Source organism: Rhea americana, unplaced genomic scaffold, assembly GCF_003343005.1.
Source record: "Rhea americana isolate MKP2758 unplaced genomic scaffold, rheAme1 scaffold_0, whole genome shotgun sequence".
Lineage (NCBI taxonomy): Eukaryota > Metazoa > Chordata > Aves > Rheiformes > Rheidae > Rhea > Rhea americana.
Window position 1 is genome coordinate 12,694,548 of NW_028185037.1, and position 10,230 is coordinate 12,704,777.

The 10,230-nt window shown below is 46.4% G+C and overlaps 1 protein-coding gene across 3 annotated transcripts in view; it reads left to right on the forward strand.

Moving 5' to 3' along the window:
- Positions 1-5,673: 5,673 nt before the first annotated feature.
- Positions 5,674-10,230, forward strand: part of ZHX2 (zinc fingers and homeoboxes 2) — a 42,834-nt gene continuing 38,277 nt past the window's right edge. For all 3 annotated transcript variants that reach the window (XR_014896927.1, XM_085313906.1, XM_085314028.1), the window contains exon 1: positions 5,674-5,746. The gene's annotated coding sequence lies outside the window, so the exon portion shown is untranslated. The remainder of the gene's footprint in view (positions 5,747-10,230) is intronic.

The following is a 10,230-nucleotide window of genomic DNA, read 5'->3' on the forward strand; positions in this document are numbered from 1 at the left end:
AAAAAAAAAAAAAAAAAAAAACATAGCTTAAAAAATGCTATGGTATTTGCAGAATCAATAGAAAAGCTGACCCAGATAAAAGTGTGCAAAAATTGGTTTCATGCCCTAGAACTTTTCCTGCATGCTTTTTGATGCAATGTATCTGATCCTTCAAAAGGAGGTAACATACAGTGATCTCAGCAGCTTTGAAGAATTGTTCTGGAAGAATAACAAGGAACGCTGGAGAAAGGGGTGTGCACACGCACTTTCTTTTTTTTTGCCCTCGTTAAATGTATTGTGAGAAGGAAGAAATTAATGTCATGTTGCAGGTTATGTTTAAGGGTAGGATAAATTTTGTATGAAATCCGTTTCTGTCCGATTTTTAAACAGTGAAAGCGTGTTTCTCCTGAACAGCTGTTCACAGTGGGATGCGGATTGTACTGTATCTTCCTTGGGTTCTCGCCGGCTCCCGCTGGAGCATATAGCAAAGCTGTATTTAAATAGTAGCTGTATTTGTTCTCAAAAAGTATAATTCTGCCCTGGATTCTGAATTAGGTAGAAAGCTGTAAAAAGCATCTGCTGCCACACTTCAACGTAAGTAGACTCCGGCCTTAATTCGATTCAGATASAGCATTTAGCCCTGAAGGAGTTTGTGGAATCCGTTGCGTGTTAAATGTCTGATGCTGTATCCTTTGGCTTCCAGGAGCRTCCAAGGATATTTTGATATTTATGCGAGTAAGCGTTCAGTGCAGGCATTACTGCAGTGAAGGCGGCAGGCGTAGGGGACAGATTTGCAGGACTGTGAGATGGGCCGTGAGGAGGGAGTTTCATTGCCTCTTTGTAGTGTCAGCTTGAGCTGAGCAGTTGGAGCTCAGCGCCGTGAGGGACCGCAGGGCACCGCGGAGGGGGCTCCGGGCAGCCTTTCCCACGGTCTCTCTAATGCCTCCTTGATTACTYGTAGCTGAAAGTAGGTCCCCTGGCATGAACGTGTGGGCTGCTGGCCCGGCTGCACCTCGCTGAACGTGCCAGCTGCAGCTCCCCGGAGGCTCTTTCTGAAAATAAGGGACTCCGCAACGCCTAATGGCTCTGGTCTGCAGGAGCGAAGGAGGCACGAGCGCAGCTACTTGAAAGGAGGAGCAAATGGATTTCTTGCTCTGTTTTTACACCCTTTGCTTATTTTGCTGCTTTTACCACTTTTGCGCTGACGGCTGCTGCGTTTGACAGGGAATTGCAAACACATCGGTGCTTGCAGCCAAGGCTAGGAGCGGTCTAAACGGCCRGAAAAGGGATGCCCCATCCTCTTTTATTTATTTTTGTAATAACAAAGTGTAGATGCTGGCTGGCCTTGGCAGTCATTTTTTCCCTTTTTATTTTTTTTTTTAAGTTGCGGGGGGGGGGGGTTAGCCAGGGAGTTGAGGGAAACAAGGGAGGAAATGAATTAAGAGAGCAGGAGAAAGAGTATCTGCTGCGCAAAGGCATGTATGATTTGGTTAGAAAATCAGGCTGAAACTGGAGAGACCAGGCCAAATCTAAGAGTGGTGCTGGGAGGTGCTGAAATGTGTGCTTAGGACAGCGGGTTGGAGTCCTGCAAACAGCTAGGGATGTTTCTGGCTGCAGCTAATTCAGGCAGATTTGAACGCACGTGAAGTAACGCGATGCCGTCGGCATCGTTTACCGCAGATGCCTGCACGATACCTCTCGGAGGCAATCTCGAAGAAACCCCCCCGTCCTCGGCAGATCGGCCCACTCATTGAAACCAATGGGACCGACACGGGTTGGGTTATTTTTGCATCCTGTTCAGTTATCTTCTTCTGTTGGYCTTTCTCTCTTTAATGCTACCGTTGTTGTGAGCTTAAATATTCATGGGGGGAGAGGAAGGAGGGTGAGATGCTTGGCYGAGGGCCCTGGGCACAGTGGCTGTAGCTTCAGTTCGTCCCCCCGGGTCTTTTTAAGAAACTCGTATCACAACACCTAGGTGGATCTGTCCTCTGGGGTTGGACGTCCCTTGGAGTTGAAAACTAATTAGTGGGTGAATAGTCTGCAGCTTGGTCATTTAAAAATAATATATATATATATATATATATATCGCTGTACATATGTTGGGCAGCACAAGTGTCCTGCAACGGTGCCTCTGTGCCAATGACTGTGTCACGGGCAACTATCCAGAGAGTGGCAGGCAGAAACACAAGGGATGAGGAGGAATGCTTTGAAATAGTTAAGTCCACTTAAGGCCAAGTAAATTAACGGCGGGCAAAACCCTACAGGACATTCTCTGTCTCTCTCTGGCTGAGTTTTCTTATGCRATTAAACATTCCTGTCCTTGCTTTAAAGCCTTTGCTGCCAATTTGAAATAGTATACRAACCTGAGATTTATCATCCTTCAAGAAAACACTTTGGTTTGCTGGAGGAAAAAAAAAAGTGGAAAAGAAGATAATACGCCTTTCCGGCGCRCAGAGGAGGGAGCCGGCGGCCGTTTGGGTCGGCTGCTGGCGGTTCTGGAGCGTCGCTCTCCTGCTTTGCCGGGGCTTTAAGTGGCGAGGTTGCTTTGACCAGGCGGATTTCAGCCGCGAGGAGAACGTGTTTGCTGAGATCTTGGGGAGTTTTGACAAAGGGGGAATACTTTCTTGTGCACGCTGTTCTGGAGAAGTGCAGCGACGACAGCGAAAACATGCCTAAACCTGGGGAACATCTTAGTGTTTTTTTTTTTTTTCCCAGAGTCTCCATTTTGCTTGTTTTAGTGCTTCTGAATACTTCCAAAAATAGCCAGCAACACTCGAGGAGCCGTGGCAGCGAGGCGCTTCGGAGGGAAGATCCTGTATGATAACGCTCTGGCCTGCGAGCCAGGATCCGTTCGGGAGCCCGGGATCTGCCAGGAGAATTGGGATTTGCAGCGTGCTGATACAGCAGCTCCAGCTTTGCGCTTTACCTCGCCGTAGAGCTCTCGACAGCCCGGTTGCTTGGGAAATTGCGTTATGAACAGTGAAAAATAATCCCATTTCCAGGTGTTTGGTGCTGCAGCATCCAGGCTGCCGAAACCGCACGAGGCGTCTGTGTTTCCCAAKTGACACACTCCCGAAAATCGTGTCGCTCGTCTGGGTTTTTTTTTTTTTTCTTCACTTTGCCGCGAGCTGCTCTTTCTTTGGGAAGGCGCCTCGGGTGCCGAGGCAGGCGCTGGGCTCGCGGGCTGAGCTTGCGCAGCCCGCAGGAAAGGGAGGATTTCCGGCAGTTCGGGTTATTCTCCGTAGGCTGCCGACGAGGATTACGTGAGTCGCCGCGACCCGTCCTGCACGCGCACGCGCTAGGAGGCCCGCGCAAACGCTCCTCCGTGCAAAAACGTTGACRTTTCTGGGTGAAATGTGTTTGCGATTACTTACCTTCTGACTTTATTTCAATACTGCCTAACTCAAGATTTTCAAAAGCGGCAGCAGATCTCCCAAAGATCTGTTTAAAAGATCCCTAATGTGTAAGAAACCTGTTTCTGAGCTGTTACGTGACGCTCAGGTCATATTCTCGCAGCCGCAAGGCCTAGAAAATTTTGGCAGAAGTCCCAAGAGGACTGTGTGATGAGAGCGCAGCAGCAAGGGACTGGATTTAATAAGCCCGGGGATTTCTTCCTGCTTTCCTTTTCTGAGATCATACTATAATCTGTTGCCTTCAACAGCTGGGCCTTCAGGACAAGCACCAAAGGTTGCGAGGCTGGTTATACAGTCCCACATAGATATATGCAGCAGCACCATATGTGTGTATTTCTTTTTAACTGACCTTCTTTAGAAAGAGTTGCGTGATGAGGGCTTTTCTTGAGGCTGACGTCCCAAATCGAAGCGCTTTACAGGAGAACGGCTCCCTCGGAGCAGGAGCGCGGTACATTTGGAACCGCTTGCCGTGATAAGTGGATATCCTGTAGTGTTTTGGGGCCAAGGGTAGTAAAGGTTGGCTCGGCGTACRAAACCGTAGAGTTAATTGGCGAAGAGGCAAGAGCTGCATAGTTCCAAGTTTCGGCGCTGAGGCTGCGCTGAGCTCGCTGGGGTGGGTCGGGGCGGCAGGACCACGGAGGCCCAGGTGGCCGAGAAGAAGGTTTGGCCCAATCTGAAAGACAAGCCCTGATGGAAAGGGCTTGGGGACAGAGAGGAGTAGATAGAGACCCAATTTCCCAGAGGCTGGAGGCCAGGTGAAAGACGGGGCTATGTAGCACTACAGGCGGTTCTGTCGTCCTGCAGAACGTTTTGTTCGTAGGGGTGGGTTTGGTCTTGCTGGCAAGACTGGTGGGTTTTGTGCATTGGTCACAGTGCTGAAAAGAAAGGATTTCAGATGGTGAACTTGGTAGAAAAGACAGGATTGAGCACATTACATACAGAAAATGCTCTACACCTGGCACATAATCAAGTGTGGAAGAACGGGGGATTCTGCCCCAAAGGAGGGAAGGGCCAGCCCGCAGAAGCTGCCTGTTGAGACCAAAGAAGGGGCGGACGTGCGAGTACCRCAAAATCCACAGCTGGTCTGCACTAGCATTTTGCTTTACTTTTGATATGGAGCAAAATGAGAAGCAGTTTCGTCTTTATCTGTGAACAAACATGCAGCTTTTTCTGTTCTAAGCCTTTAAAAAGTGATTTTGATTGTATCACAGCTCCTGGCCTCCCAGCTAGTTGTGTAGCTATGATGTCCTTTCAGGAAATCAAGTCATATCTTCCTTTAAAAAGAGCCAACAAATACCGTCCTAACCTGCTGGGAAGGAGCAAAAGACTCCTAGTTGCTTCTTTCTGATTTGCTTTCCCATTTCTCAACTAACCCTTCTCTATCCAGATAACAAGGCAAGTGTGAAGTTTTGAGCTCGGATTCTTCAGTCTGAGTTGAAAATGAAGGTTGTGCTCCTGGAACTGCTGAAGTAATCAATAAGCACCCATCTCCTTTCTTGCGGGTCAAGCAGGGTGTTTTCCTGAATGTATTTCTTTTACTCAGAGCAGTCCCAGTCATTGCTTTTCTCTCAGATCTCACCTATTCCTTGCTGACTCTCAGGCAAGCTGGTCCTCAGATATATGTACAAACATGTCACAATTGCTGCCAAAGTGGAAGGTTTTATATATATGTATGTAGGTATGTATGTATATTATATCAGTTCTGCTGCTACAGCTGCTGAAGCTAAACCTTGCTCTCCCCTTTCATCTCTCTCTCTCTCTCTTTTTTTTTTTTTTTTTTTTAAGGCAAAAATGGGTAAAGCAAACCTGTAACTTTGGGACACAGCGGGTGAGACCCTTTAAGGGGGAGAAGGGCAACAGGCCAGATGTCATTTTGTCAAAGTTTCCAGTAGCCAAACAGAGCTCACTCTGATATGTCTCTTGGAGCGGATGTTTTGTGGGTATTTCCAGCATAAACCGTGAGTGGTAGTATCTTAGGGCATCAGTAGATGAGTTGTTCTCTGCAGTCTGCTTGGCCTAAGAAATGTGTGTGTGGAGGGGGGGGTTCCCCCAAGAGGCCCCCAAGGTATGTAGTGTTACTGCAGCAGATTGGGCTCTGAATCTTTTAAGCTCTGCTTCTGTCTTTGTGGTGGTCAGTGAAAATGGAGTTGCTGGAATTCCTGTCCATCAGCATTCCCATGTACTTCTTAAGAAACTAAATAACCAGTCAGAGAAAGGAATGGATGCATGTTATCGTCTCCCTTTTTCTTCCTGACTGACATAGCTTTTCCTCCTCTTTTGTAGTATCTGAAGTTCTGCTCACCTTCAGAGAGCTATAAGCACTGAGATTCCCAGGATGTAAGAAATACATGACTGTGAGTAGCTTTTTTTTCTATTTAAGTGGGAAAAACAAGTTTGGGCAAACAGAAGGAAGATTTAAACACACGCGCGCGCGCGCRCGCACGCRCACACACACTTCAAGAAATGTTTACAGCAAGCAGATCCAGTCTTCTGGAACCAGTTGTATGTCTTTGGCACCTCTTTGCAACCCACCAGATAAAGTCAGCATTGTATTACCACATTGGCTGAATAATTATCTCACTGCAGATGCAAACCACATGAATGTATTTAACTGAGAATATGGTCAACAGAATGGACCATTAGCACCATCTGAAGCTTGTTTATTGTTTTCAAGCCCTACGAGCCACTGAAAGACAAAATCTTGTTGGAAAGTTGAGACAAGTTGTTGTTCTTCAGGAAGAAAGCTTGCATATCCTGGAAAGGAAAAGGTTTGCCACAAGATTTTGCATGTATGTGTGAAACAACTCAGGTTTGTCATCAAAATAGAAAACTAACTGAGTAGCAGTGCAGGTAGGAAGTAGTATCATGGTCCTATCTGATGTGGCAGAATAACTTAAGAGGAACTTTTACACCACAAGAGATGCTTGAATGCTTGGCCCCCTCCACTTGCCCCAAAGTTTATAGGGCAGCGGCACTGTAGGCTTCTCCCTTGTATTGCTTAAGGAGCTGGGGCTGTGGTTGCTCTGCCAGCTGTGGCTTGTTTGCAGGATGGCCAGGTGAGACAGCTTGGACTACACTAAGACCAACCACAGCTCTGATAGCCAGAGCTTTCCTGCTCTGTGTCCCAGTGTGGTGGAGATATGCAGGTAGGAGCTCCTTGAGTTAGAGCTAGGAGCTGAGACACACTACGGAAGGATGGGGCTTAAAAAAAAATCATGTTGGGAGTTAGGGTGCTGTTGCTCTGCTGATCCAGGCTTGTTTTTCTGTAAGTCCTTTATGCTGATTCTAGGAGGTAGGAAGCAGTAGGTAACAGCTGAAAGTTAGCTGGTTCAAAGGATCAGATTTCGAGCTTAATGACAACATTGTGCCTGGCTAGAGAAAAGCTATGTTAAGGATGAAGGAAGTACATGTATATGTTTTTTTCTTTATTTTTTTTCAGTAGAATAGTTAAATAATTTTCCTGAGTTTTAGAATCAGTCTGACTCCCTTCCCATTTTTACCCATGCTCTATGGTGATAGAAATCTATGGTTACTTGGAAGTCAGCAGAATTCTGTTTCCATTTTTATTTCAGTGGCATACAGTTTGTTTTCTATTACACCAGCACAAATCTACTTGGGATAGAGCAGAATAAAACCCCAAATTGAAATCAGCCTTTAAAAAAGGAGGAGGGGAGAAAGAAAGCTGTATTTTGTGAACAGGAAAGAAACTGAGTCTAACAATCTTCAAAAAAAAAAGCTTAGAATTTGCAAAATAAATACCTAGTAGGCATTCAGAAATCGGTAAGGATGCAATGAGAAATCGTATTTTCAGCCTTTTGTGGAGGATACTGGAAATGAGTCCAGTAATGGGGAGAAAAGGGGCATGAAGTTTTCATCAGCTGCCATCTTTTCTACTTATTTTTCTCTCAGCAGATTTCATAGCTTGTGCTTTCCTTCTGAATCAAAAATGTTTTCTCACAACTTCTTGTGTTTAAATTGCCACGTGAGGCTTGCTAATCAAGCTGTGGGGTTTTATTTTATGTCAGTCGCTTTTGATGCTTTTCACAGAACAGACTCTGGCTTCTTTTTTCTATAGCCCTGCTAGGAAGAGTAGAAATTGGTCTAAGTGAGTAAATTCAGCAGCTGTACTGCACAACTGTCTTGAGTCTATCTGTCAGAAAGGTACCATGTTTACGTATTATATCCATAGAGTATATCCATATGTTAGAAATGCTGTTCACTTGTCTCCCAAGTAAAGTTTGTGGGGTTTTTTTGTTTGTTTGTTTGTTTTTTTTTTTTGTTTTTTAATCAGACAGGCAGTGTTGAAATTTGGCACAGTTCTGCTCTGCATGCGTTTCCAAAGTCTGCTGTCCTGATGAATCAGTGTGCCGTTTGCTGCTGTAAATGGGATAAACCAGGAGACTTGTTCTAGTTGTGCGCKCTGCCCTGCAGAGAGGCAGGCCAGCAGCGCCAGGTGGGTGGYGTCGGCTAAGTCAAAGCGAAGCGGTGATGCTGACTGAGGCAAGCAGTGTGCGGGTGCCTCTGGTATAGCATAGCTGTGTTAAAAGGAAAGATAAAAACAGAGTAGCATGCTTCTTGAAAGCTGCCCAGGTAACTTCTGAACACTGTCAGATGGCTCTGGAATTACTGCGGTGTGTTGTAGTCATTGCTCAGCAGTGAAAGGAGACTGTAAATTCCCATTTACCTGTCTCCTAGTACTCTGGTGTATGAAACGCTGTTTGACAGAAGCTGTTCAAATGAAGAACTGGGGAATGCAGAACATCTGCTGTTGCAGTAGGGTGATGCTTATTGTAAAATTACGTGCTGCTCACAAGGTAGGGGAGAAACTAAAGCTGGGAAAGCTTAGTTCCTCTGTACCTGCTCTCTGCATTGCTCTTCAGTCCTTTAAAATGTTTTGGGACCAGGCATTCAGGTCACAGTGCTGTTGCATTCAATCTGGGAAGTCTTGATGGAGAAAGGAGACTTCCTTTGCTGTTTTACCCTCTCCATCTTATTCCCATTTCCTCCCTGAGGAGGTGACCTATTGCTTGACTGAAGGGTGAGGGTGTTCACTTGCAACCRCAGGTGGAAGCCCGTTAGTGGTGGAAGCCAGTTAGGAAACTGCATGTGGCTGTGTGCCCTTCTCTGTTCCCTAGGATAAGTTGTTCAGGATGGCCCTGGCCAGCACCCATGTGTAAGGGAGTCCGTGACCARTTTGCTCTGTTATGACTGATCATAAACTGTGTTGCTGTGGGGAGCTGCTTGTGCTCCCAGCTGGCCTGGGAACACGGACTGGAGGAAAGAGGCAAGGCTGGGAGCAGCAGTAGGTTCACTTGTTAGACATTAACCCACCTGCTCTTCATTGGGCAATGCCCTCATTCAGACTTTGCTACWGTACAGAAATATCCATGTTCTTCTGCTCCACTGGGCAAGATCTCATCCACAGGATTTTGTTGTGTGTGTGTGACAGGGCCGCCTCTTCGTAAGAGAGAAGGGGCAAAGCACTGGGAGGAAAAAGGGAAAAAATGTTTCTTTCAGGTTGGGTCTCTTAAGGAGAAATGTCTGCAKCTCTGTCATTGTGTGGTTGCTTCTCCCCCTTCTCCCCCCAGCATGCTGTGCATGAGGAAGAGCTGGTAGGTTGGCTATGGATAAGGATAGCGAGTGGCATGGGGTCCCTGAGCTAGGCTGTGGCTCTGGGCTGCTGAAGTACGGGAGGTCCAGCAGAAACATGCGTGTTTCATGCAGTGTGTAGTCAGTGTTTCTCGTGAGTAACGTAAAAATTTACAACTGCTTTCTGTAAACAGCTGGATCTTATTTTTTTTGTGGCTGACCATGTTCTCATGATGCAGGCTTGAACCAAATCACTCCTGATACCTGGTTGGGAAGCTTGTGTGTGTGTCAGGCCATGTGTAGTCTTTAAATGTGTGACTGTAAAGGAAATGCTTGTTGTGGTAGACTGTTCCCAGCCAAGTGAGATTTGGGGTTTGGAGACTTTAGGCTTTCGTTTTTGTGTGTTGTATTTGAAGCTTGAACACTTCATTTGCAGACTGTTTCTGACAAAGCAAAGCATATAGTCTGTGGCAGTGGTGTGTCCTCTGAACGCTGGCACTACGTCCGGTGATGACTGTGCTCATCACACATCAGTAGTACATTCCCCCTCAGTCACACTACTGTCTGGTAATCTTGGGCAGACCACATTACTTTTTGAAAAGTGTGTGTGTGTGGGGGGGGGGGGAAGTACTGCTGTACCTGAAGAATAGAGATGGAGAGGAGAAACTACTTGGAGAGCAAGAAAAATTTAGTCAGGAGAAGTTAGACTTAGCTAAACTCCTTCGTTCCTTCTTAATCTCAGCTTAGGTGGAGGTCACAGAGTGGTTCCTCAGCCAGAAGAGGATGAAGAGATTCTCTCCGTATGAGTATGAACCTGCAGTCAGTCCCACGCACGTTGGAGAGGAAGGGGAAAGCACAGGTTTTCCAAAAAGCTCAGCACTGGCCTGACTTGGACAACCCTGGGACTGACCCTATCTGGTTTTCCAGCAGCAGCCACCACAGGGTCCCTCAGGACCTTGCTCAGTAGATGGGAGTTGACAGCGCTTGACGAAGAGAAAGCACTTTTTGTTTTGTGGGGAATTTTTTTGGTAGTGTCTCTTCTTCTTCCCTTTCTTTTCCATGGAGCATGATGTCACAAATGACATCAGTCCAATAACTGCTTGTGGTTGTCATAGTCACAGCCTGTGACACCCAAACAAAGCAGCAGGCAACCGAAGCTGGCATACAAATGCTGTAATATTCATCGCATTCCTTTTGATTAATAAGTATGTGGTTAGGGATTTATTTTCCATTGAAAAGCATTGGAGGG